Genomic DNA, 10,031 nt, shown 5'->3' on the forward strand with positions numbered 1-10,031 from the left:
GTCTCACTGCGTAGCCTAGGTTAGCCTTCATGCTTGCAGTGATGCTCCTTCCCTGACCTCAGGGGTACTAGGATGACAGGGGTGTGCCTCCACGCCCAAAAGAGGCATTTTGAGCAGAGAGACAACAAGCATACTTCTCTGCTGATAACTCTGTCTGCTGCTTGTGAATCCTCATAGGAAGAATGCCGGACTGACCTTCAGGTTTCCTCAAAATACTGGGGTGATGGTGGAGGCCGAAGCAGGTGGCAGTGTGTCTTGAGGACAGCCACAGATTGGCTTGCAGGAGAGCTGTGGTTGAGTAAGATTTCCCTCCCATTTTATCACAGGCTCTTTATTAAGGCACGTGGGCACCCCGGCATCTGTGGCCCCGAAACATTTTGTCTCCACAGAGCAGTCTCAGTCTGTGAGTCACAGCCCCTTTTCCCAGCCACACACCAGACAGCTTGCATATCAGCTCTTGGTTCATAACTAACAAAAGTAAACTTATAAAGTAGCAAGGAAGAATAATTTTATGTTCTGGGGGGGGTCCCCGCAACACGAGGAGCTGTCTTAAAGGGCCACAGCCTTAGAAAGGTTGACAACCGCTGCCCCAGAGTCTGTTCCGTTATCACTGAATATGTAAATGTGTTTTACGGTTGATTACATGTGATATACATTTAAGATTTATTTATTATATATAAGTTCACTGTAGCTGTCTTCAGACACACCAGAAGAGGGCATCAGATCTCATTACAGAGGGTTGTGAGCCACCACGTGGATGCTGGGAATTGAACTCAGGACCCCTGGAAGAGCAGTCAGTGCTCTTAACCGCCAAGCCATCTCTCCAGCCCGTAATGTACATTTTTTTTTAAAGATTTATTTATTTTATGTATGTGGGTACACTGTCACTGCCTTCAGACACACCAGAAGAGGGCATTGAGTGCCCATTACAGATGGTTGTGAGCCACCATGTGGTTGCTGGGATTTGAACTCAGAACCTCTGGAAGAGCAGTCAGTGCTCTTAACCTCTGAGCCATCTCTCCAGTCCCTGTAATGTACATTTTTAAGGCTGGTTTTGTTTTGCTTTTTTGAGACAGGGTCTCGATATGTGGCTCTAACTGTCCTGGAACTTGCTATACAGAGCAGCCTGGTCTGGAACTCACAGAGATGCACTGGCCTCTGCCCCCGAGGGCTGGGATTAAAGGTGCTGGCAATTGCACCCAGCCTTTTCTCTTGTTGTGGGTTGATTTTGGTGCACGTGTATGACTTACTGCTGCACATGTGCAGTAAGGAGCACATGTGCTTGTATAGCATCAGAAAACGTCTACCTGGTTCTCTCTTACTGTCTGACTTCCCAGGATCCAATTCCGGCCATCAGGCTTGGCAGGAAATGCTGTTACCTGCTGGGCCATCTACTGATCTCCTTATTTCATTTTGTTAGGTTTTTAAAACAGGAACTCCTGTAAACTGACTGGAATGAAACTCACTGTGGAGCTGAAGGTAACCTTGAACTCCTGACCTTCCTGCCTTTACCTCCCAAGTACTAGGATTATAAACATATACTCGGTCTTACCTACCTTGGTCTATATAACAACTTCCAGGCCAGCCAAGTCTACGTAGTGAGATTCTCTTCTCAAAATAATAACAAATAAATAAATAAATAAAATCTTTCAAAATGTTCAAAGAGCACCAAACTGTAAAATGTGGGAAATGACGTCAGAACCTAGAGGAATGACACGGCCCATGGTTCCAGTATGTGAGAAGCCAAGGCAGGAGGATGAGTTCAGTGTTGTCCTTTGCCGCAAGGCTAGCCAGGGCTACAAGAGATCCTGTCTCAACATGGCAGAGAAAAGCTGGGGATCTGGCTCAGAGAGCAACTCGTGAGTGGAAGGACCCGACTTTAAACCACACCCATGTAAAAGGGAGTACGATGGCACCGGCCTTAGAAACCCAACTCTAGGGCATGGGCAGCCAAGTTGGACCCTGGGAGCTTTCAAGCCAGTCAGTCCAGCTCGGACAGTGAAAGGACTTAAATGTTCAGTGAAAGACTCAGTCTTGGGCTGGAGAGATGGCTCAGCGGTTAAGAGCACCGAGTGCTCTTCTAGAGGTCCTGAGTTCAATTCCCAGCAACCACATGGTGGCTCACAACCATCTGTAATGAGGTCTGATGCCCTCTTCTGGTGTGTCTGAAGACAGCGACAGTGTGCTCATATAAATATAATAAATAAATATTTTTTAAAAAAGAAAGTCTCAAAAAAAGGTGGGATACAGTTGAGGAAGACATAGTGCTAACATATGCATAGGCCCTGCTCCCCGAACGGTGGACTGGACAGAGGCCGAGTTGGTGATGTGGCTTTCCTCAGGCCGCTTAAGCACACTGCACTCCTGTTTGCTTTCTACCAAGCTCTTCCAGGGATTGATGTTATCCTCAGTGCCAACCCCCTGTTGTCATAGACCATGTTTGATTGTTAATTCAGGATCCAAATCAATAAAATGTGTAGCGAGGCCACTTCATTGCTGCACCGTTGCTCACAAGCCCCATAATATGCTGAAAACATTGTTACCGAAGACAAACCAGAAGATTCCCCAGTGGTTCATATGAAAAGGTACAGGAGGACTGGCGGGATGGCTCATCATGTGAGGACGCTTGTCACCAGGCCTATGACCTTTCTTAATCCCCAGAATCCACATTGTAGAGTGGAGAACTCTCCAGCAAGTTGTTCTCCGAGCTCATGGTGTGCCAAGCCATGCACTTATACACGATAAATAAGTGTAGAATGTATTATCTAAAGGGTTGGTGAGGGGCCGGGGCTATAGCTGAGAAGACAGAGTGCTTGCCTAGTGTGCTTGAAGCCCCGGGATCTGATTCCCAGCCCCTAAGACCAGCTGCGATGGCACTACTGCAGCAGCAGCCCTCAGGGGGTAAGGTATGATTTTAATTTCTTTTAAAACCTACTTTTAGTGATGTTTCTCAAACGCTTTAACCCCTCCGTTTTAGCCCACCACTCACCAAAAGTAGTAGAAAAAAAAAAGATATTGGGGGAAGTAGACCTGTTTGGAAATGGTTCTTTTTTTTTTATTATTTTTATTTATTTATTTATTATATATAAGTACACTGTAGCTGTCTTCAGACACACCAGAATAGGGCATCGGATCTCATTATAGATGGTTGTGAACCACCATATGGTTGCTGGGATTTGAACTCAGGACCTCTGGAAGAGCAGACAGTGCTCTTAACCACTGAGCCATCTCTCCAGCCCGGAAATGGTTCTTTAGAACACCTCCTGGTCTGTGTTGTCTAAAGGTCGACAGTTCAGTTCACAGGTTAACACAGCTTGATCCACTTGCAAACACTCCAGGGATACACCAGCAGCCTAGTTCCATAGGATAGAGATAACACGAGTCAGCAGCAGAGGCTGGACCTAGCAAACACAGCCAGGCCTCAGCCTCGGTTCAAGTCAGCCAGAGAGACAAAGAGGAATGCCAGGAAAGGTTCTTGGCTGTTCCTCTCTCTGCAAAGCAAAGATCAGTGAAAACTTGAGAGGCACAAGCTTTGCACAGCTAGCTCTATAAGCAAGTCCACGAGTCCTAATTATACCATCCAAACATCACGTGTCCTCCACGGGTCTCGCCTCGGCACTCGAGTCTGTCTCAGCTGACATCACTCTGCCAATCAGCCCGAGTTCACAAAAGCAACAAGAAACTGCAGCGCAGCAGCAAAAGGTTTTCTTGGTGCGTTTCTCTGACTCCGAGAGTCCTGACAAATACAGCTCAACTACCCGATATAAGGCAGACCAATACATGGGCGTCACTGGCAAAGAATCCTTCACCACGTGTCCTTTCATGTGGTTGCTTCAGCAGAACCTCCCCTCTCCTGTGTCTGCTTCAGGAAAATGTTCCTTCACGAGTCTACCTTGGCTTTTCAACTGTGTCCACGTTTTAACAAAACGTTCCTTCGAGTGTTTGCCCCGGCAAAAACGACATCTAACCGATTTTCCAAAGAACCCAGAAGAATCAGACTCTGGGTTATCCTTGACTAGGTAGTGAGTTCAAGGCCAGTGTGGGATACTGGAGATTCTGGCCCCAAACCAAGAGTAAATAAGTTTTGGGACACACAGTTTGTCAGCAGTGTGGATACAATTGGATGGGCAGTTTCACAGGCATGGGAGATAGCCCCTAAGTGAGAGAAGAGGGTGTCGGCGGCCATCTGTGAGGATGAGGGTGCTTCATTGTTGTGGCAAGGGCTGTGGGGTGACCTGCAAGGCCTGGTTGTTTCCTGGACACCACCCCAACAAGCATTGAGGGCCATCTTTAGAGAGACGGCAGATGGGAATTTCCCACCCGTATTTCATCTACAGTCTGATGACATTGGTGCCGACTCCCAGAAGTAGAGGCCTTGCCACTGCTCACGGCTCACTGCCACCTCGATGTCTCGTAGAGACACCCTCAAAGTCCTAGCTGCTCGTTCCCTCACTGTCTTCCCAGCTCTCTGCTGATGACCCCACCTGCCTCAGTCAGGGTTTCTATTCCTACATAAACATCACAACCAAGAAGCAAGCTGGGGAGGAAAGGGTTTATTCAGCTTACACTTCCACATTGCTGTTTATCACCAAAGGAAGTCAGGACTGGAACTCACACAGGTCAGGAAGCAGGAGCTGAGGCAGAGGCCATGGAGGGATGTTACTTACTGGCTTGCTCCCCCTGGCTTGCTCAGCTTGCTTTCTTATAGAACCCAGAATCACCAGCCCACGGATGGCCCCACCCATAATGGGCTGGGCCCTCCCACCCTTGATCACTAATTGAGAAAAAGCCTTACAGCTGTGTCTTGTGGAGGCATTTCCTTTCTCTCTCTCTATGATAACTCCAGCTTGTGTCATGTTGACACGCAGAACCAGCCACTGCACCACCCCACCCCAGTTACAGCCAGCTGCTGGCTTACTCCGTTTGTTACCATACAGCAGCCCTACCTGGTGATGGTATTAAAAGCCCCCTAGTGCTGCGTCTCCGAGGTCACTTCCTATAGTTAGTGTCACACAGACTGGAAAGCAATAGCAGTCAGTTCCAGTTGACTCACAAGGAAGCGTGAGCGTAGCTGGGATTTTAGAGTGGTGGCCATGAGCTGGTGACTGAAGACCAGCCGGCCGGGCTCCCCATGGATGAGGGCATCAAAAGGGCCTCACTTGATTGGATAGCCTTCTCACGTCTCGTCTCTATCTTAAAATTGTTAATCAGCGGGGCAGTGGTGACACCTTTAATGTCAGCACTCAGAGGCAGAGGCAGGTGAATATCTGTGAGTTCCAGGACAGCCTGGAAAACCCTGTTTGGAAAAACCCAAATAAATAGATAAATGAGCCGATAACAGAATGAGGAGTTCTGCTCTGACATTCTCCCACGTGGGAATGAATGATGCGGTTTTTCTCCCACCCCTCCCAATCCTCTCACTGCCCCACCCCCTCTCGCTGGTTCCCTTCCTCTCCACAAATGGTTCCCACCCCGCACGAGTGTCTGTATATAGACTGCATATGAGAAAGCACACACTTCCTTTTCCAACCTTCATCACCTTCCCCTGCCCCCACTCCCATTGGTCACTTCTTACTTTCAGCATGTCTCACAAACAAGGAATCTAGATTCTGTATATGAGGAAGAAAATGCAACCTGTTCCGTTCTGAGTCTGGCCCGTGTAGCCCCAGTGATATCTAGTTCCACCCAGCTCAATGCAGAAGGCATCACTTCAGCCTTCCTTATGTCTGAGTAAAATGTGCTTTGCTACCCAAGTTCTACAACACATGCACACACACACACACACACACACAGCCCACGTCTTCTATCATGTTTGTGGGTGGGCGTCTAGGCTGCTTCTGTGCCTTGGCTGGTGGGATGGTCCCGTAATCACCAGGGTGTGCAGGTGTCTGTGGGGTGCCTACTTGGCCTTCGGTGAGAATCCAGCTGTGATAAAACAGAACCACACAGCCCAGAACAGAGTTTAGAAGGACAGGCTAGTCACACTTCCCAGAACTCAGTTCCTGCCCAGTCTGCTCCCTCAGCTCTCCCCTCCCTGACTGCCCCTCTAAGGGATGCTGCTGTATGGGTGTCTGAGTTGCTGGGGTGGTAGCCTCCCTGCTGCTACCCCATCTCCTGTGTCACAATAAACTGTTGGCTTGGAACTTGCACTCCTCCCCTGCATAGTGATCATAACAAACCTTAGAAAGCAGTGGGCCTCAGCCTCATCCAAGAGGAAGATGGAGGTCTTAGTTCCTGACTGCCTCCTCCCCTCTCTGGCTCTGCACTCCTCCCAGGGCTCCCCCTCCCACCATCACACACACACACACACACACACACACACACACACACACACACACACTGGACTTTCCACATGTTTGTGTATCTCTTTCATACCTGTTGGGGTTACATTACATTCTTTGAATTTGTCTTTCTTCCACTGAAGAAATGAAGAGAGAGAGAGAGAAACAGACTTAGTGACAAAGAGGAAGAGAGAAGAAAACAGATCAGTTGAGTCTCAAAATAATTTAAAAGCTTCCATTGAAAACAATCCTGTGCTTTCCCGAGGAGTCCACGCCGATCTCTAAGGGAGCCTTGAGAACTGTAAGGACTCCAAACAGACCAGCGAAAGCAAAGGAACTTAAGTACAGCCTTACTGCTATCCCTTTAGGGATTTAAAAAGGATTTATTTTTATTTTTTTTAAATCTGGTGAAGCCTTGATAATGGAGCCCTCACAGTGATGAATGGGCCACAGGGCCGCACAAGTATGTAGGCCTCACATTCCTAGAGGTTAAAGCCCTGCTGCTGTCAGAGTCAAAGACAGATCTTCAAGACACAGCCAGGGCCTGCCCTGGGGGTGGGGTCAGGATGAGAATTCCATTGTCCAAGGCATACATCTTGGAAAGAGTAAGGGAAATTTTATATTCCAGGATATTTGAATGTCAGTGTTTGGAAGCTCAGCTAACATCCTAGAGAACAGAGGAGCTGGGAAAAGAAAAATAGAGGCTGAGGTGTGGCTCTGTGGTAGACCGTTTGCCTACGGGCTGCCTAGCATATATGTGGGCCGAGATCCGATGTTCTGCACTCAAAAAAAAAAAAAAAAAAAAAAAAAAAAAAAAAAAGTTGGTTTCAAAGACAGCCCTACCTAGAGTAAGTTCCAGAACAGCCAGGGCTACATAGAGAGACCATGTCTCCCAAAAGCTGACATGGTAACGCCGCATGCTAGTAATCTTGGCACTTGAAATGCTGAGTAACGGGGTTGGGGATTTAGCTCAGTGGTAGAGTGCTTGCCTAGCAAGCGCAAGGCCCTGGGTTTGGTCCCCAGCTCCGGGGGAGAAAAAAAAAAAAAAGAAATGCTGAGTAACTTAGTTTGGTTAAGGTACCATAGAGCAAGACCTTGACTTGAAAATAACGGCCAAGTGTGGTGGCCTACGCCTTTAATCCCAGCACCTGGGAAGCAGAGGCAGGAGGATCTCTTAGTTCCAGACCAACTCTACAAATTTCCAGGACACCCTAGATTACACAGAGAAACCCTGTGAGGTATATATACCAATCATTGGTGCTGATGGTGGTGGTGATGGTGGTGGTGATGGTGGTGGTGATGGTGGTGATGGTGGTGCTGATGGTGGTGCTGATGGTGATGGTGGTGATGGTGGTGGTGATGGTGGTGATGGTGGTGGTGATGGTGATGATGGTGATGGTGATGATGATGGTGGTGATGGTGGTGGTGATGGTGGTGGTGATGGTGGTGATGGTGGTGGTGATGGTGATGGTGATGGTGATGATGGTGATGGTGATGATGGTCATGGTGGTGATGGTGGTGGTGATGGTGATGAATGAGCAAAACATAAACCAGACTGGAGAGGAGCTTGCAGAAGAAAGCAGCCGCTTGGAGTCAGAAGTTTACAGAGAGAACAAACCTCACTAACAAATCCCACAAGAGCCCCCTTTATATGACGTAAGTGAGGCAGACTGAACTTTGTTATTACTTCTTTTGTTTGCAACCTTCCTCCCCGCCCCCCCAGAGAGAGAGTTCTCTGCGCAGCCCTGGCATCATGGGACTCGCTCTGTAGACCGGGCTGCCTTAGACTCAGAGATTCCCCCTGCTTTTGCTTCCTGAGTGCTGGCACGAGAGGCAGAGGCTGAACTTGTTAACGGTCACACTGGCACCTGGACTTATCTTTGTCTTGAGTCTGATGGCAAAGGAGAAAAAGGAGAGGAAAGCAGTAAGTTTCCAGCTGGCGGATAGGGCCTAGAACTGAGTCGAATATGCAAAAGCCATGAGTGCCGGGTGTGTAAAACTATCAACGTTAGTTGGAAGTGTTGGAGGTGTCTGACACGCAAAGCCAGCATGGAGTTTGAGCTGGGCATAAGCCAGGAAGAAAACAGAAGGTGGAGGAGGGAACCAGACACGGACTTCAGCAAATGCCAAGTCCGTGAGCTGAAATAGGAGGCTCTGAGAGAGCCCCTGAGCAGAAAAGCATCCTTCAAAAGAAGTAGACCCATGGAGAACATTGTAGATGGAGCAGGGATACTCACATAGTAGAGAAATTTACTGTGATGGTTTGCATATGCTTGGCCCAGGGAGGGGCACTGTTAAAAGATGTGGCCTTATTGGAGGAAGTGTGTCACTGTGGGGTGGGCTTGGAGACCCTCCTCCTAGCTGTCTGAGGATGCTCAGTTGGTTCCTGGCTTCCTTCGGGTGGAGATGTAGAACTCTCAGCTCCTCCTGCACCATGCCTGCCTGGATGCTGCCATGCTGCCATGCTGCCATGCTCTCGCCTTGATGATAATGGACTGAACCTCTGAACCTGTAAGCCAGCCCCAATTAAATGTTGTTCTTTATAAAACTCATGTTGGTCATGGTGTCTGTTCACAGCAATAAGACCCTAAGACATTTACAGCAGGTGATTCAGAGTGAATGGCCAGTTTCTGACAGAGTCTGTGACCACGGCAGGCTCGGGACTGCAAACCTGTAACCCCAGTGTTTGGAAGGCAGAAACAAGAGGGTCAGCATCAGAAGAGAGCCACTGGCCATCTGGTCTTGCACGTCAGGAAAAGCCTAAAGATTAGGTTGTAAGAAAAACAGAAGCCGTGTTTCGAAGACCTGTGTTACAGGTCTTCTGTCAGTTTGTAAGACAGGAGTCTGAAACAGCCAGCAGTTCGGTCCTCGGACGATCTCTGAATTGTGTTCAGTTACTTGGGCGAGTAGGTCAGGACCCTCTCATGACAGGGGTGGAAAGAAGAAACCCAGTCACGATATGTTCTCTAGCAACAAATGAGATGTGACGATCAGGGGACGGTGACGTCGGTCGAAAGACAACAGGGCACAGACCATCAGTGTTTTGCAGGCCTCAGAGATGTGGAGTATCGGTGTGTGGAAAGGGGGGGGTTGCATATATGTGGAAGGCAACGTGGACCGTGGCAAGTACATGGATAAAAACAGTGTGGTACGTAACAGCAACCATAGCTGAGAAGATTACATTTCTGAGTGATCAGACAAGGGACAAGGCATAGGACGGACGATTCTCCTCTGGTCATTGTTGGTACAGTATCTTTTGCAAACCATGTGTAGTCTGTGGTTTAAAGGTAAAAATTAAAATGTTTATATTAAAAAAAAAAACAAACCAACAAGAGGACCCGCATTGAGGACCAGCCTGGGCTACATGAGAGTGTCAAAGAGAAACAGAAGGGGAAGCAAAGCTTTGTTTTGGAGTCGGTGACTTGGCCTTTTCACCGAGGAGGATTCTTCCAGGATGGTTCATGATTTGGGATCGGGCGAGGTTGCTGGGGATGGAACCGGGAGACGTTTGGTTATTTGTTTTCGTGTTTTTGTTTATTTTTTAGGCGTATGGTCATGGAGCCTACCCTGCCAACTAGAGTAATTTTATCACCATTATTATTATTATTATTATTATTATTATTATTATTATTATTATTATTATTAATTGCCATTCGTTTTTAAACTTCAGTTTATTTTTTGAGATTGGGTCTCATGTAGCCCAGGCTGGACCTGAACTTGTGATCCCTTCGCTTCCTTCCAACTGCTGGG

At 48.0% G+C, this 10,031-nt stretch overlaps 1 pseudogene; it reads left to right on the forward strand.

The window, feature by feature from the left end:
- Nucleotides 1–2,870: 2,870 nt before the first annotated feature.
- Ssbp1-ps3 (single stranded DNA binding protein 1, pseudogene 3) lies at nucleotides 2,871–9,727 on the forward strand (annotated as a pseudogene).
- The last annotated feature ends 304 nt before the right edge of the window (nucleotides 9,728–10,031 follow it).

Source organism: Rattus norvegicus, chromosome 19 (genome assembly GCF_036323735.1).
Source record: "Rattus norvegicus strain BN/NHsdMcwi chromosome 19, GRCr8, whole genome shotgun sequence".
Taxonomy (NCBI): Eukaryota; Metazoa; Chordata; class Mammalia; order Rodentia; family Muridae; genus Rattus; species Rattus norvegicus.